The following is an 8,284-nucleotide window of genomic DNA, read 5'->3' as shown; positions in this document are numbered from 1 at the left end:
GACACGTTTTTTAATATCCATAGAGGGGACAATATCATAACTTGTGTTCATATTGAAAATGATATACGTGTTTGCCTTACAGTACACACAAGATGAAAAATCAAAGTATGTTTTAACTACAGCTTGTTGTCCACTGGTTTTTTTTGGGTGTTTTCCAGGTATCCATGCTTCTTAACCTTCTAGTAAACCGCTGACTTGTACGCATGTGTCATAAAATTAAGAGTAGTATGCCCTTAGATATTCATGATTTCACTGATATACATATTTTACGAAAAATCATGTTGATTGATAGCCAAAAGAAATGTTTTCATGAAATTTTATTGATAATAGGAATTTATATGAAGATAAAAAAATGTATTTTCACTCGATAACGTCAGGTTATTTACACCTTACAGTACTAAATAGCACAACTCAGAAAAATAATTGACAAAGCAAAATAGTTGAATTAGTCGTCCTAATTAAAAGAATTAGTGACATGAGAAAGTGAAAGGCAAAATATTTCATTACATGAAATGCTGTTTCATGATTTTCTGACGAAAAAAAAAACAAAACAAAGGTTAGCTCATTTTTTAATCAAGGGAAAATAAGCATTATAAATTCCGTTTTATCACATTTTGTTGACATAGTTATCCGACAAAAAACACCCAAATGACAAACCAGTAGTGATTATCTTTGTCAGGAGGCATCAAATGTATAGACAAAGATTTAAATACACAAAGAGGTTCAAAAGATATTTCAAGGAAATGGTGTATTAGATCCATCAAATAACTTAATATGTTCCCAAAAAATTAGCCCGTCTCTTTCGGTTTACGAATAGAACTATCAGTGGTTCATCATTTAAGGTGGCTCGGGCCTATTCGAAGTTTCTGTCAGAAGTGCCGTATATTGTTGTTATTTTAATCTTTATAGAGATTGAATCAAATTGGTCGAAAAAAATACAGGGTCCCAACAATTTCAGCTCAGAGAATTACTTTTAAAGAGGTACGTAAAAGGGACCGTGTTTCGATGAAATGATAGGGACAATAGAGAAATATCAAAAAACCGTTATGTGACACTTGGTCCAAAACTGTCATATAAAAAGCTGAAATATAGCTTCAAAGAATGAGCAAAAATAACATAAGTCACCGATAAGGAAAATTTATTTTTTTGTTGTAAACCCACAATTTTGGCGGCAAAAAAAAGTTGGGTGAAATGTCATTTTGAGTCTTTCTCAAATACACATAATAACTATAATAATTTGTTAGTGACAAACGTACAATGATTTAACTTTTTTAATCAATCAAAATATTTAAAAACATAATAGTGAATTTACGACACAAACTTTTCGTGTGCATGGTAACTAATAAATTAACAAATCAAAAACAAACAAAAACGTAATATATAGATGTCTAAAACGGTGCTTTGTAAATCATATATTTACAAGCTAAGGTGAACAGATTTTTAACTATTGGAAATTCTCCTATCATTTGATGACATTTATATGGCTATAAAGGAAAATTTGCAATTTAAAATCAGGTTTGAATATAAACGATTGATTCGAAATTCGCTGTGATGGCATGAGAAAAAAAATTAAGATAGTATCCATATAAAAAATGTATACATTTTAAAGTAACATTAAAAATGAATGTTCGCAATGTTCATTCGTTTTACATGAAATAATAGATGTATTTGGTATAGGTGAAAGACTTTTGACATTATACTATAGAAAATGTCGATAATTATTAATAGCAAAGGTATTTGCATACAGCATTAACGTATGGAATTCCCGTCCATTTCATTGCTCCTGTGGCACCAATGCCTTGTAACGTGGCAAACAACCCTCCTGCCGTAACACTTCCTCCATATGAGGCCATCCAACAGCCGCCCATGATCCAGCTGCTATACCAGTGGAAGTAAATCCCAGTGTGGCCAGTACCGCTGGGCCAGCAACAACACTTGTTGCACCAACAGTAGCAAAACAGGATGTGTAACACAGGAGGTTTCCTATTAAAACGAACATACAGTTTATACACCTTTATCATGAACATAAAATATGGGAAAAAAATAGGCAACATAATAATGGCCTGATCAACATAAAGATTAATCCTCGGTGGGACACTTTGATCTTTTTGTGGTAAGGATGAACAGCTGACACATTGAGTACTTTTCTCTTTTCATATATTTTGAATAACAGGAATTCATATCCTATTATATATTTCATCTTAATTTTATCATCTTATAATCATGAAGCTCGAAAAGGTGATTACCCTCTTTTTGGAGTAGTCTAGTTGGCCAAACGTTGAAAAGAAAAGCCATAGCCAGAAATTAGTAGTGGTTTTGCTAATTAATATTCATAATATGTAAATGAGAATTGTACCACGTGATAATACTTTGAACTGGACTGGCTTGATAGGCTTGATATCATTAAAAGCTTTAAAACACGGATATTATAAGTTGCCCGTCACAGAGTCCTTATTTACAATCACTTTGATATTTCCGTAAAGTTGTCAGGCGGTCAAAATCAAAACAATGAACGCGAATTTAGTGAATTTTTCGTGCTTTCGTGAGTTTATTCTTCTTGAAATAGTGACATTTTAATTTTACGTGGGAACCTAGAGTTCAACGACTACACATACAAGGTTTGGACTTGCTTATTCTTTGGAAATTCAAGTTTCATATTTCACCCCGGCAACCTGTTTTTGTAATGACCTTGTGAGCCAATTTTCAACACGAAGTTTGCAAATTTGACGTTTCAGCCATTTTAGCCTGTATTATATATTGCAATGTTAAAAGCCTCTCGCTTCGATTTTTAAAATAGCTCAGGAACCTGTATTTTTGCAACAACAGTCATTGTGTTTCGTTTAAAAGGTGTATATTGTTGTGTATATTCATTTTCTGCCCCGGCAACCTGTCTATCACTTAAATTAAAATTAAAACAGACATTTTTTTCAAAATTCCCTATCATTTTAATGTAATTTCCGTGACCCGTATCAGATTTCTTTAGTATAATATTCAAATTAGCAAAGTGGCGTTGATTTCTGGATATGGCTCTAAGCGATTGTACAGAAAGGCTCCGAGTGATTGTATTTTATCATATACTTAGGTAGCACTCCACAGTTAGAAAATAAAATTAAAAATGAGCCACAAAATGTTTTATCATCTCCTATTCCTGGATTTCTAATACATTAACCTAACTGTTTGTGTTGTACATGTGCATATGTATGTAATCAGTATATTCCATAGATTTGATTTTCAAAAGTTAAAAGAGTGAAAATTAATTCCTTTTATGTGTATCCATGGCAACATTCTACATTTATTTACCATAAAATATTGCAAAAAGGGGGGTGGACATGTCACATATCCCCCCAAAATTTGGATCAAACTAGAATTTCAATGCCTTTGAGTGATACCTTTTTAGAAACTGTTTTCATAAATCTTCCTAATGATCAGATAAAAAATGGGTGTCTTTCGCCTCATTTTTTCGTAAAATCCAATCACAAAGTTTGTGCGAAAAAAAGTTGGAAAAAAACAGTACAATAATTGCCGGACCAATGTATGGTAGGGACATGCAAATACGGACTGTCATACAGAAAACAGCCTATATTACATACATTACATAATCTTGATGTTCATATAAACCCAATACAAAGGCTATTTTAATACTCAGCTATCCAAAAATGAATTTTATTGCACACTAGCTCTCATATTTGAAAAAACCACAGGGGCCAAAATGCGAAACTACACACCTAACTGTGGAGTGCTACCTTAAGGTGAATTTCTTCCCCTCCTGCCTCAATTTTTATTATATTTTCTATGTTCTACTAGCTGTTACGATGAAAATGGTACCTTAGTTTTTCAAAATTCGTTCAGTAATAAAGATTTTATGAAGGTTAGCAGTTGATGTTGAAACGAGACAAAAAGTGATTTAAAAATAAATGCTGGATCATAGTGAAAAACTTCAAGTCTGTCTCATTTTTGGGGTAAATTTCTAAAACTTTTCCCATTATCTTATTTAAAATCATAAAATTACCTTAAAAGAGGACAAATTGTACAATTTTTAGGTATTTGAAAGCACTTATAGGTCAATTTTGCTGTAAATAGCATACCTAACCTTGGTTTAGAAGCTCTCAAGCAGGGTATACATTTCTAGCAGTACTGGCATCATTAAATTTAATTAATGCCAAATTATAATATAAAATCCTGCTAGAAATGTTTATTTGACTTATTCGCATTCAAAAATATAAAGCGATACATTCTGAGGATATCATATAAAGCGCAATCTTTGGTTACATTGGCGAAGCTAATGGAGTACAAATTTAAGACCGCAACATGTCTAAGTGTCAAAATGTGTATATTTGGTTGCTAAGGACAGTAAACAATAAAATAAACATAAATTGAATTCCTAGCAGATTTTTTACCTTCAGAACTAAAACTAGAATATAAAAGACTAAACATTTGTGGTAAATTTTATCTTAAAAAGTGCATTTCTGTGCTTTCTGATGTGCCATAAGGTAGCACTCCACAGTTAGAAAATAAAATTAAAAATGAGCCACAAAATGTTTTATCATCTCCTATTCCTGGATTTCTAATACATTAACCTAACTGTTTGTGTTGTACATGTGCATATGTATGTAATCAGTATATTCCATAGATTTGATTTTCAAAAGTTAAAAGAGTGAAAATTAATTCCTTTTATGTGTATCCATGGCAACATTCTACATTTATTTACCATAAAATGTTGCAAAAAGGGGGGTGGACATGTCACATATCCCCCCAAAATTTGGATCAAACTAGAATTTCAATGCCTTTGAGTGATACCTTTTTAGAAACTGTTTTCATAAATCTTCCTAATGATCAAATAAAAAATGGGTGTCTTTCGCCTCATTTTTTCGTAAAATCCAATCACAAAGTTTGTGCGAAAAAAAGTTGGAAAAAAACAGTACAGTAATTGCCGGACCAATGTATGGTAGGGACATGCAAATACGGACTGTCATACAGAAAACAGCCTATATTACATACATTACATAATCTTGATGTTCATATAAACCCAATACAAAGGCTATTTTAATACTCAGCTATCCAAAAATGAATTTTATTGAACACTAGCTCTCATATTTGAAAAAACCACAGGGGCCAAAATGCGAAACTACACACCTAACTGTGGAGTGCTACCTTAAGGTGAATTTTTGCCCCTCCTGCCTCAATTTTTATTATATTTTCTATGTTCTACTAGCTGTTACGATGAAAATGGTACCTTAGTTTTTCAAAAACGTTCAGTAATAAAGATTTTATGAAGGTTAGCAGTTGATGTTGAAACGAGACAAAAAGTGATTTAAAAATAAATGCTGGATCATAGTGAAAAACTTCAAGTCTGTCTCATTTTTGGGGTAAATTTCTAAAACTTTTCCCATTATCTTATTTAAAATCATAAAATTACCTTAAAAGAGGACAAATTGTACAATTTTTAGGTATTTGAAAGCACTTATAGGTCAATTTTGCTGTAAATAGCATACCTAACCTTGGTTTAGAAGCTCTCAAGCAGGGTATACATTTCTAGCAGTACTGGCATCATTAAATTTAATTAATGCCAAATTATAATATAAAATCCTGCTAGAAATGTTTATTTGACTTATTCGCATTCAAAAATATAAAGCGATACATTCTGAGGATATCATATAAAGCGCAATCTTTGGTTACATTGGCGAAGCTAATGGAGTACAAATTTAAGACCGCAACATGTCTAAGTGTCAAAATGTGTATATTTGGTTGCTAAGGACAGTAAACAATAAAATAAACATAAATTGCATTCCTAGCAGATTTTTTACCTTCAGAACTAAAACAAGAACATAAAAGACTAAACATTTGTGGTAAATTTTATCTTAAAAAGTGCATTTCTGTGCTTTCTGATGTGCCTTAAGGTGAATTTCTTCCCCTCCTGCCTCAATTTTTATTATATTTTCTATGTTCTACTAGCTGTTACGATGAAAATGGTACCTTAGTTTTTCAAAATTCGTTCAGTAATAAAGATGTTATGAAGGTTAGCAGTTGATGTTGAAACGAGACAAAAAGTGATTTAAAAATAAATGCTGGATCATAGTGAAAAACTTCAAGTCTGTCTCATTTTTGGGGTAAATTTCTAAAACTTTTCCCATTATCTTATTTAAAATCATAAAATTACCTTAAAAGAGGACAAATTGTACAATTTTTAGGTATTTGAAAGCACTTATAGGTCAATTTTGCTGTAAATAGCATACCTAACCTTGGTTTAGAAGCTCTCAAGCAGGGTATACATTTCTAGCAGTACTGGCATCATTAAATTTAATTAATGCCAAATTATAATATAAAATCCTGCTAGAAATGTTTATTTGACTTATTCGCATTCAAAAATATAAAGCGATACATTCTGAGGATATCATATAAAGCGCAATCTTTGGTTACATTGGCGAAGCTAATGGAGCACAAATTTAAGACCGCAACATGTCTAAGTGTCAAAATGTGTATATTTGGTTGCTAAGGACAGTGAACAATAAAATAAACATAAATTGCATTCCTAGCAGATTTTTTACCTTCAGAACTAAAACAAGAACATAAAAGACTAAACATTTGTGGTAAATTTTATCTTAAAAAGTGCATTTCTGTGCTTTCTGATGTGCCATAAGGTAGCACTCCACAGTTAGAAAATAAAATTAAAAATGAGCCACAAAATGTTTTATCATCTCCTATTCCTGGATTTCTAATACATTAACCTAACTGTTTGTGATGTACATGTGCATATGTATGTAATCAGTATATTCCATAGATTTGATTTTCAAAAGTTAAAAGAGTGAAAATTAATTCCTTTTATGTGTATCCATGGCAACATTCTACATTTATTTACCATAATATATTGCAAAAAGGGGGTTGGACATGTCACATATCCCCCCAAAATTTGGATCAAACTAGAATTTCAATGCCTTTGAGTGATACCTTTTTAGAAACTGTTTTCATAAATCTTCCTAATGATCAAATAAAAAATGGGTGTCTTTTGCCTCATTTTTTCGTAAAATCCAATCACAAAGTTTGTGCGAAAAAAAGTTGGAAAAAAACAGTACAATAATTGCCGGACCAATGTATGGTAGGGACATGCAAATACGGACTGTCATACAGAAAACAGCCTATATTACATACATTACATAATCTTGATGTTCATATAAACCCAATACAAAGGCTATTTTAATACTCAGCTATCCAAAAATGAATTTTATTGCACACTAGCTCTCATATTTGAAAAAACCACAGGGGCCAAAATGCGAAACTACACACCTAACTGTGGAGTGCTACCTTAGCATTGATATGATAGCTTTTGCATATGTGTAATGAGCAGAAGTACACAAGCCATAATTTCCCACCCGGGCTGATAACCCATATCAGGGGCGTCTCGTGCAAAAACCCATAACAGTGCTTCTCGTGCAAATTACTTCAGGTTTTTCCGGTATCGATTGTTTTCTTTTCCATTGTGACGTCAGATATTTTTTATGACGACGTCAAAATTTACGGGAACTTTTGTGGAGACAGTTTAGTATTCCTATTACGGATTTGGCTATACTTTTTGGAACTTTTGGATTATAGCTCTTCATCTTTCATATAAGCTTTGGATTTTACATATTTTGCCCACGAGCATCACTGAAGAGACATGTATTGTCGAAATGCGCATCTGGTGCAGAAAAATTGGTACCGTTAATGTTATTAGTACTTGCTAACAAATGCCATTGACAATTAAAAATGATTTTATAGTACAACAAACATGGAGTTATAATGATCATAAAACTCTTCCAAATTTCCAATGCTTGAAAATGCCTCTATAGGAAATGTTACCATACATCCGTCTCGGGCTGATATGGGGGTCTCGGGATGATACCCAGGCTGATATGGAAAAGGCCATGTATTAATCTCTATGAAAACTTGAAAGCGATTGTACAGTCAATAAAAATATCTGACATGTTGAAAACGAATATATTTGGATTTCTACTGGGAGAATGGCTTTGACACTTTCCGACAGGTAAGACTATATATCAGAAAAGGTACATGTGAAAATTCAGGTAGCAAACATTGATTTTCCGATATTTATTTGAAATTTTGATCGCTGTCGTTTGACAATTTGGATTGTTTTACACGGAGCTCCACCATTAAAAGCATAACATTTGGATGCATATATCTTTCCTATTATTTTATTGGTTCATATTTACATAAAGAATGTTTTAGCTATCAAATCATGAAGCAGAAACGTTATATAGTAACATAAGATTTCATCAAAGTTTCCATCAAG

At 32.2% G+C, this 8,284-nt stretch overlaps 1 long non-coding RNA gene across 1 annotated transcript in view; it reads right to left on the bottom strand.

Moving 5' to 3' along the window:
- Positions 1-1,257: 1,257 nt before the first annotated feature.
- The window catches only part of LOC139518039 (uncharacterized), a 31,908-nt gene continuing 24,881 nt past the window's right edge, over positions 1,258-8,284 (bottom strand). The window contains exon 3 of the long non-coding RNA XR_011663272.1: positions 1,258-1,983. This is a non-coding gene — a long non-coding RNA (uncharacterized lncRNA). The remainder of the gene's footprint in view (positions 1,984-8,284) is intronic.

The sequence above is a fragment of the Mytilus edulis genome, chromosome 3, assembly GCF_963676685.1.
Source record: "Mytilus edulis chromosome 3, xbMytEdul2.2, whole genome shotgun sequence".
Classification (NCBI taxonomy): domain Eukaryota; kingdom Metazoa; phylum Mollusca; class Bivalvia; order Mytilida; family Mytilidae; genus Mytilus; species Mytilus edulis.
This window is presented reverse-complemented; position numbering and strand designations above follow the sequence as displayed.